Below are 10,486 nucleotides of genomic sequence, written 5' to 3' on the forward strand. Positions count from 1 at the left end.
GCTAAACTTCATTGCGGTCTAACCAGTGATCCCATCATCTTCGGTTATCGCAGAGGTTTTTTCTCGTCGCACGTCACGATACGGTCTAGAAGCGGGTTTTCCTTGCAGCCCATAAGAAATTCCGATGTGTGGCTACGCATTACTGTGGGCACCCATTTGTCGAATTTCTTCGCCTTTCACTTCTTTCCAATTACTTCGAAACAGTTGATATATTTATTCCGGATTCTTCTGCAACTTCATGGCGACTGTGCGTATGTTTGCTTGTAGCAGATTCTTTAATTCGTCGTCGTCAATAGCAGAACGTCCATGACCTTCAACATTTCCAAGGTCGAATTCTCCACAATGATATTTTTGCAATCAACGTTTCACTCTGCATACGTTAACATCTCCTTACCCCCAAACCTTGTTTATGTTTCGAGCTGTTTGCAGTACTCTACATGCGAGTTTAAATTTATGGAAGTAGAATTGTCGAAATTTTTTTTGGCATATGAAATTCTAATCTTTGAAATTTGTTAAATACATAGTCTACATTATAATTCAATTATATGAAGTGAAAATGCATAAAATAAGCAGTACAATGATATATAAGAGTACAGAATTCGAAAAAATAATGGTTAAGATATATACAAGAAAAGTGAATTACAAATCCTGAATTAGTTTTCCTAACAGAATAAACAATCTGAAGTAGAATCAGTTCGATAGGCTGAAAGTTACAGTATAAGAAATAGAGGCAGATCTAAAGTTATATTAAAAATGTTCTACATTCACAGGTAATGGTGTTTAAAAATATCAAACCTCCTCTTAAATTAACTTAAACGGCAATCTAGCGAAAGCATTTAGAGAAGTCTATTGATCCACACTGAGGCTCACAATACATTTGAATAATTATACATACAATTGAAGTTCAACAATGAACTCATCATCCATACAATGTGTATTTTTGATCATGAAAATATAACGCTTTAGCTAATTCATTCATGGAAGGCTTGTTTGCACCGTTAGAGGAAATAAAATCCACATTTATCAACTTATATTTCGCTCAAATACTTTTGGAAATTTCATTCGGTAAATATAAAGATATCTCTTGTATGAGTATCGGGACAGTTTGTTAGATGTGACGCAACCCTTGGCAGTAAATAAATAAGAATAAAAAGCAACTATGCAGTTTATAGTTAATGTACTGCTAAAATGCTGAGATATTTGCAAAACTTGGGGCGGTGCGAATTTCCCACCCGCGATTGCCCTTGTTCGAGGGGTCATGAACTATCCGTTACACCATTCAGTCAAGCGAACCGACCCCAAATTTCACAAATATCTCAGCATCTTAGCAGTTACATTTCGATTAATAATGAAAGTCAATAATGAAAGTTGACATCTAGTCATATTAATCCAAACATGTGTCGACGTGCTTGTTTGCATGTGGATTTTTATTGGATTTCACCAAAAATCTGCAATAAAATGACTGCAAAGTACATAGGATGCAATACGATGCCTTTCTACAAAAGCAATAAAAAATTAAGGGTAATATACGAAAAGTGTGGCACCCTTAATATTTCTTCAATGAGTATAGCCTACAACAGCTTTGGTGAACAACAGAGACTAACGAAGACAATGAGTGACACTCGATTAACTATAGTAGATAAGAAATCGATATACCTTTAAAAAAATATTGTAAAAACCTTTGTAAAGACGTTCCGATAAAACGAATCGAATCGAAAAAAACTGTCGCCGTTCATGACAGACGAAGACACCTCATTCGCCTCACAGTTGGTTATTTAAATGTGTTATTGGTGTTTGACTGCAGTTATTTAAACGTACTTTGAAATTTATTGAATTTCCGAACTGCATGAATCCAACAATCACCATTATAAAAGAATGTCTAACGTTGATTCTGTCTTGAAATCATGTCATAAAGCCAATGTGAACATTAGGCTTTCTAGATGATGAAGAACAACCCATTGTTACGGAAAATTAGTTTGCTTTCACTTATGTGCTTGAATTGCAGGCAAAATTAGCTTTCTGAGTAGTCAACTTAATAAAAGACAGTGAAAACTATAAACTTTTAGCAAGAGTTTACCGAAAATGAACCACTCCAATTCGCAAAACATGTGCTGAAAGAGTTTTAGAAGATACAAAACGTTGTCATCAATTTATGTCAAAAAATTCAATTGCATCACAAAGTAAGAAGTGGATCAAACGATTAATAGAGTTTTTCTCATCAATCCATTATCTCGAGGCACAAGATATGGCACTTCAAAGACCAAACAGCATAAAAACTGCTCTTTCGTTTTATATAAAATGGGTCGGATGAAATGAAAATGAAAAATAATTAATTGAGTATGATTCATCGTCGTCTCCCTTTTGATTATTGCTGCGGTAAGTTAAGCGCTCTTTAACATCCACAACAATACACATTGATTCCTTCGCGTCTGCTTAGAAAACAATGGGCGCTTTCAAGTTCAAACCAACATATTTTAGTTAACAGTGAATTTAATGAACTGAAACGAAGACGACTCTGTAGATCTTTGCCAATTAGGTGAAAGTTTTGTTATTCTACCAATTCAAAATTCATATTTTCTGAAGTCCATGAAGCGCATTTATTTCTGCTTTTTTTGTCAAGACTCGCCTTTCGAACATGACGCAAATTAATAGCGTGGATTCGTCCAGAAGAACAGAGGGGTGTTTGCACAATATCCACTAGATTTTGCGGCTATCCGCTTGGGCCAGTTATTTCAAGAAATTGAATAAAATTTAGTTTTACTTTATTAATGATTTACTCCCAACAAGTATAAAACAACAAAAAACCTTTAAAATAATTATTTGTATTCTTATAATACCAAAAATATATATTGGATGCTTTGGAGTAAGATTAATCTTGAATGGAATCAAACCGTAGAGACGCTTTAGTACAAGCGTAGAAACGTTTTAGTATAATATCCTGAACAAGCCTCATAAATATTGCTACTAACTCTTGAAGACATAAATTTGAATATGAGTTCAACGAAAGAATTTAATTCATATAGTTACAGGCACCTTAATATTTTCGTTTTTCAGACAAGTAGCTGGTGGTTAACAGGAGAGTTATCCGATCAGATGGTCAACGGCAGGGTACCACACATTCCTCCCATCAATCTAACACCATCCGGAAACGACGCATCAAGAATTCCATTCTTTGAGGTTAGTTGTGGCGACGTTTAGCTACACTACCTATGAATGAATAACAATAAACGATTGTAGTAGATTGCTCGGTTTGTAGTAGACCACACTTTTATATAAAATAACTGTTTATCTATCTTCAATCAATTGTGTAGTTGAACAGGAGGAGCAATCTATCTGACTTAACTTTTGAAAGATTACAAATGATACTATTGAAAAAATGACATCATAACAAATTTCCAAATGATATTAGGAAGGTCGCAGCAGCTCGGATGTGCATTTTACGTATGCATTCCTGACAATCCTACTACGAATGTGTCATTCACTTGCAATTATACATACCCGTAAGTCGTATGGAACCAGACTGATTTATGAATACAGCTTGCCTTCTGTGTATTTTAGGCACGTCACTGTTGGTGTTCGATTCTACACGAATGGAACACTGCGACGAATGTGGAGGTGAACACTGTAGCGCATGCATCTGGGAATCGCTCTGCAACAGCACGCGTTGTTTTTTAGAAGACGCCATAAAATAAAAAAGTGAGTGAATGGATTAAAATCAGCCATTCTATCAGTTGAACCATTCTATAGAAACGAAAAAGTGGCGGTAATCTTGATATCTTAACATTACAGCTTAACAATAAAACTATGTATCGCTCCTTACCCATGACATTTGTATTTACCACTATGCGCAAACGATCGATATTAAATAGTCTGGTTTTCTCCAATAGTGTATCCATATTGGCCATAATTGTCCCATTCCACAATGGATACTCACCACTTCTTACAATTTCTGAACAATATTTCGTTAATAAATACGACTCTATAACTGAATACAGTATTCATACTGTAGCATGAGAACCTAGTGAACAGGTCGCTCGCATGCTACTGGTTGTTGAAGATGGGTCCTACCTTCTCTCTCACCCCATATGCGTCCACTTTGTGGTTACAGTCTAAATTCGTCTCTAAAGCAATACTGCTTTTGTTTTATAATTCGTTACACTTACAGACGGTAAACTTAATCGACGTTATGACTCATTTATGAAAACGACTAAAAATGGCCAAATACGGTTTGATCTCTTAATTAGTAACAAACACATCTCAAATCATAGTGAGTTCTATCATTTGAAATTGAAACCGAAAAAATCTACGGAATTTTGATTACACGCACATAATCGTTAATTCTATAGGAAGAAAAAGTTATGGTTTTCTTCGGTCGACAATTCATTTCTTGCTTTTTTCTTGCAGATAATGTCAGTCAGTCCAATGTATTAAGTGGTTGGAAACCAATTCAGTCTCAACATGTATTTTTAAAGAAATATGTCTCAGATCAAAATGCTTTTTATTAGTCGAAATATTTGCGGAATACTACCGCGTGCCTGTAGCGCAGTGGTTAGAGGTGCACTGTAATACTCAACGGATTCGATCTCGCGTCCCGGGCTTACCAAGCCTTCCATCCCTCCGGGGTCGGTAAATTGGTACAGAATTGTCTGCGAGGATAAAACACTGACTCGACACATCGGTTAGCCCCCGCAAGTCATTGTATAGCCCACATATGCATTCAATCACTTCTACGATGTCTAATGAAGTCGAGTGCATGGTGCATCCCTCAAGGATTGATCAACACCAACCATTTTGTTCTTTTATGCTTTTATTTATCAATACGTGTCTCGTAGGACAAAGCCATAGATATGACGCATAGCTAGTCACCGGTTAGTGACTTAATAGATTTTTTTAAGTCGGTGCCACAATTAGTTGTCACTTCTTCCGTATGGTAGAAACTCAGTTTGGGTTCTCTGCAGAGGGGTTAAAAAAACTTGTTGTATATCGCAGTTCGACACTAAACGGCTTTGTCATGATGAAGTAGTAAATTGCTAAGATGGGGAGCTATTAATACTAATACGAACGCTAGTATTGTTTTAATTGCGAAATATTATGCTTAGCCACAGCCATAATTATGAACGACAGAGCTGTGTTTGGTCAGAAATAAATGGCTACTTGTAGAGATATCCGAGATATCCTTGCCATCGCACTTTCTGGCCGCTGTGAACTACTATGCACTGGGACATTTATTATTGACAAAAAACTGCACTGAAATTGGAGGAGAACGCTACTAAATAATACCATTACATTGTTTTTTCTTTATTATAAAGGAAAAAGACAAATTCATATGAGTATTTTATAGTATCTATGAAATCCTTAAGAAAATATAGCTAGATAAACCTGTGTGCCACTAATGTTGCAATTGTGCCTCTCGCTAGGACGTGCACCCTCTTTTGGTCGAACGAGCTTCATTTATCGATTAGGGAAGCACTGATTTTGCAGATCGTTATTTCACCCGAATATCGCTCAAGGGTACTGAGTTGTTACGCGTTTGAATAACCATTATGTACCTTCATATAACCTGAATGTATAATAAAATCCTTAGGTTTAATTACTAAAACAGAAAGTTCGCCGAGTATCCGGAAAATAATGCATAGAATAATGGAAAAATTACGCTGCTAAACAAAACATTTGCGACTGTTAAGTACAGTTCTGCAGTATTTGTGTTATATCATCATACTGCTCACCTTGTGTATATCCTTCATTACGGTACATCCCTCGTAATTGCAGAATCCTTCACAAATCGGATATTCATACAATGGCTTTTCAAATGTTTCTGAGCAATATGTCGACCAAGATACCTGTAATTAAATAGTTAATAATTCTTATTAATAATATTAATATGTAATATTAATAATTACTCGACTAGCAATAATCAAGTAACAGCAGTATTACATAATAAATATAAGAAAACGAAAAGTGTGAAAGACTCTCAGACTGACCGGCTTTCTTCCCAACACAAATGGCACGTTCTACCGTCAATGTGCAATCCTTCTGGATCCAGTGTTTCTTCGATCTTCATCACGGATTATTGGGTCGTCTGATTCCAGGAGGAGAATCGCTTCCTAAAAATATTTAAATCTTATTTACAGTCATTCCAAACAGTTAACTAACTTTCTAAATATCATGTGCCTACTTCTCTACACAATATTTTGAAACCATTCATATGTTATAGAAAATCTTGCCAACTGATCAGTTCATGTGCTCGGCAAAAAAGCTAAGTTCTCCCTGAATAAGAGAGGTGGTTGATGGAGATATTCGTGATGAAAATTCAATGTTGTTGACTTATTGATTGAATTGACTTTTCCAAAAAAAAAAAGAAAAAAAAGCCATCATTCCGTTTTCCAACGTCGTGGATTTCAACGGTGCTGGTGTAGTTACCGTATTCTCATCTGAAGACCACCATTGAGATCGTTTTTCTCCTCATTACTGATTAGTTCAACAACTCGTGCTAACTGGTGCTTCCCACACCAAATTGGAATTCGAATAGACACAAACCATATTACCAGTTCCATCAATACAATTCTAGAGCTATATTGTTCGTGCTAAACATATTTATAAGTACGTTGGTATGCATGAGTTTAAGCTGGTTGCATCCTGTCAATTCGAGCTGAAGTCTTCAATTAAACGATAAGAAAGTGAGCACGTGGGATATATTTGGCACCCTACAAATAAAACTCTAGTCTATTCCAGAACAGCACGAAATATTATAAACAAATGAATACGCCAATAAGTTAACAAACAACAATTCTAAGACACTGTTTTCTTCCGATTCAGTGTGAAATGCAGAGAGCTAGCCATGGGTACCCTTTCACCAAAAACAATAATAGTAAAGATTATCATATGAAACATCTCTTCCCACATAAATATATAAATTGCCTTGATTACAGGCTTTTGACCCAACTGACATTCATCAAAGATACTCACTGACACATATCCTCTTTCCTCACGTACACCATCAAGACATTTCGTTGGTGGGCAGTGTTACATGCCTCCCTCCACACTGCATACCTAAACTCGAAAATTAAAAAAGAAATTCAAAACAACGTCTTTATTGTCTTGCTCTTTTCTGCTCCGTGTACTACTTTTTCTGTGAAATCACTTCTAACCCAGTGGTTATCGGAATTCGTAATCTATTTACTTACAACTTTATCTTCAACCTTTTCTATATTTTCATGTTGGTCCTGGATCCCATATTAAGGCGATCGCAGAACTCCTTTCATTAGATTCCTTTTCTCACATCCATCATCCTCGAAGGTCTTCAGATTTCGGTGTATTTTCGCCTGCCTTTTTTTTTCAGGTCTTTTTTTTTCGTTATGAACATCGTTCGAAGGTGTTAAAATATATTCTCCCTGGAATCCTACCACAACGCTCTAAGAGCACCTTCTGGTCTTCATCACAGGCACTCGCCGGCTTTTGTGGGTTGGAGAGAGTTATTCCTGGATAAACCGAGTACCAATTTGCCAACACTGAAGAGATGGAAGTCTTGATTAGATCAGTTTAAGAGGTTGAACTAGTTTATTTGAAATTAAAAGACACGCTGCAGAATCTTTAGAACAATAAATAGCATTTAAAAATTAAATCGAATATATTAGTGGTCTACATCGTAACACAAATTTCGTGAATAGCAGACTTAGCATTACCAACTCGACACTGTGGTAATGGCTGCCCCCTTATAAAAAAAGACCATTGGTTCAAACCCGCGTTTCGGATAAATCACGCCCTTAAGGCCTCTGATGTCAGTTTATTTGTAGAATACGTGTCTGGGGTAAGATAAAACCATCGACACACATTAGTGGTTCTATAGAAGAAATATTCATTCAAACACCTCCACCGTAATACAAATGGAATATATAAGCATAAATCCATAAACGTTCCCATAACCAATTAGATGGAGATTAGTCAATGAAATCGGCAAATTTGGTCAATCTGGCGAACTACCTTAGGCAGTTAGTATAGGAAATTGCAAATATTTCTAACAGACCGTGAATTTTCCCATTACAGATGCGACTGTTGCATTTTGAACATATAAACAAAGGTAGTAACGGGGATCCGGCCAGATACCGTCCGTTTAGGATAAGGACTTTGTTGCAACATTATACACCTTAAAAACTACATTTCACAAAGGATTAAGTAGTTTCAGACCAGCAAGTTGTTAGCAGAAGGAGATTGATGGAATATTAGATCTCTAACCAATGAGGAATCCTCTGAAAAGAACAGAAAGGAAGAGCAGAAGAATTCTTCAGTTCACGAAACGCAACCAGAATACCCGACTGTGGTAAAAGAAAGAACTCCAACTGAACCTTTTTATTCTGCATAGCTTCAAATATTTAAAATACTAATATTTAAAAAATTTCTAAGGCAAAAGTCTAACGAATAAAATGTGATTCTCAAAGAAAATTTGAAAAAAAAATTAAGAAATTAAAAAAATCGAAAATTACCCGCACAATATATTTACTGTTAACGAAAGAAAATTACCATGCAGACCAATATCATGATATCTTAACAGCTGATGGTCCTAATTCTGTTTTTAAACACCACGATCAGTACATATTCAGTATGGAATTCTTGGAAATAAATACGCTGTAAAAACAATTACAAAAATTTTAGCAGGAATGTGGTTGTATAGTGGATGATTTTCTTCGTCACAAAGGACTCCAAGATGGTTTTAACGCATAATTCAATGCACTGGAGTTCTTAAAGAAGACGTATAGTGCACAATAAAATTAACCTTCTCAGTTATCTAATAGTTTTTGGTTTCTACCAACTACCAGATTTCTATTCTTTGTCTACAACAGCACATGAAATTCCATTACAGCACAATCAATAAGCAGTCAATCGGAAATGAAGTTGAATTTTTTACCTCTAACGTGTGTAAGCGTATACAGTTATTTTTTACCAATAGATGATTGTTACGTCAAATATAACTGCAATGATACAGAGGTATTAGCAAAAAATATACGTCATTTGCAATTGATCTGGTAATTCAAAGTAACCATGTGAAATGAGAGGCTTAAAAGAACATGAAAAAATCACCAGAATTTATTTGGATAACCTTACAAGGCCTTACAAGACCTTACTAATACCTTAGAGGAGTGCATCTCGGTGGTGGGCGTTTTTTTCCAACAAATATAAGACTTTAACATGTTTAAAAAGTACTCAAAGATATCTAGAAGTCATAAAGGATAGTAGTATGTGGAAAGAACAAAAACATAAATAGTCGAATATAGAGGGAAAAGAAGAGCAGAAAACGTGGGCACATTTGAGGCACAACCACCGTCTGATGACTCACCACTCGAGAGGCCGAAAATTGGGCGTGGCCAAATGCGCCCACCACAAATAGTGGGAGTGGTTACCACCGTGTTCAGAAAGAAATTCTGTAGGATGATTTTATACAATTAAGTTGAAGATAATAATGGCATTACGGAAAATCAAACTATGGGAATTGTAGACTCTTATTAACGACTGACTGCCCAATCGGTAGAGTACGCGTTTAGAAAATTGAAGAGATAAAAATTGCTTGTACTTATATATTCTGAGCGTCATTGTGGAGGGTGACTGTCTATGAACTAAGGCAAAAGTTTCATATCAAAATTTATTTAAAATGAAACAATAAAATAATGCATTCTGCAGAATCATTCAAAGTGTTCCTAGTTATTTTCGAAGAGCATGAGAGAACAGAGGTCACTGTCGTCGTTAGACATTAATACGGTTTAAAGCTCTGTGCGAAAAACATCGCTAACAGAGAAATATATTTATTGTGTTGTCTGCGAGATTGTCATGTCACTTTAACTGTTGGACTGGAATGGAAAAGCTTTGTAACACAGCCTACAAGCAATCAAAAAACACAGAGAAGGAGATAACGTGGAAATTTTTGTTTAAAAATATAGCAGAACATTACCGTTGCATTTCGCCATCGAAAATAATTCACATAGACCACGTAACGCAAATCCTTTGGCGTAGGGAAATAGGTTCTTCTTCATCTCTGCAAGGAATTTTTAATGGAAATGACCGTAGATGACAACCGGGTACAATTGGTACACTACCCTCAAGAATGTGTGTCTTTGACTTCTATAAGAAAAAAATGCCGCCGTTTGAAATGAAGTCATACCTTGTGATTATTCTTACCGGCTTATGGTAGGATTTAAAAGAACGGTTACACCATGAACATCTACTAATCAGAACCACGATGAGAGAATCACTAGCATTGCAAAACACCAGATTTTAGCCGACCTTATTGCAGAACTTTCCTAAAGAACTGCAAACTATAAACTGTTTGAAAATATCAGTTGATAACAAGAATATTTTAAAGAGGTTGTTTTTAGAGAATTTCCTCTCCGCTTTTGTTTTCTCCACAATTCTCGTCGTTAGATTTCAACATTGCAACATTCTCTATGGATTATAAGTAAAGCAGTTTTAGTCGACAGAATATCACCCAATTCAGACC

This window comes from Mesoplodon mirus (genome assembly GCF_964341445.2).
Source record: "Mesoplodon mirus genome assembly, contig: HAP1_SCAFFOLD_1762, whole genome shotgun sequence".
Classification (NCBI taxonomy): domain Eukaryota; kingdom Metazoa; phylum Chordata; class Mammalia; order Artiodactyla; family Ziphiidae; genus Mesoplodon; species Mesoplodon mirus.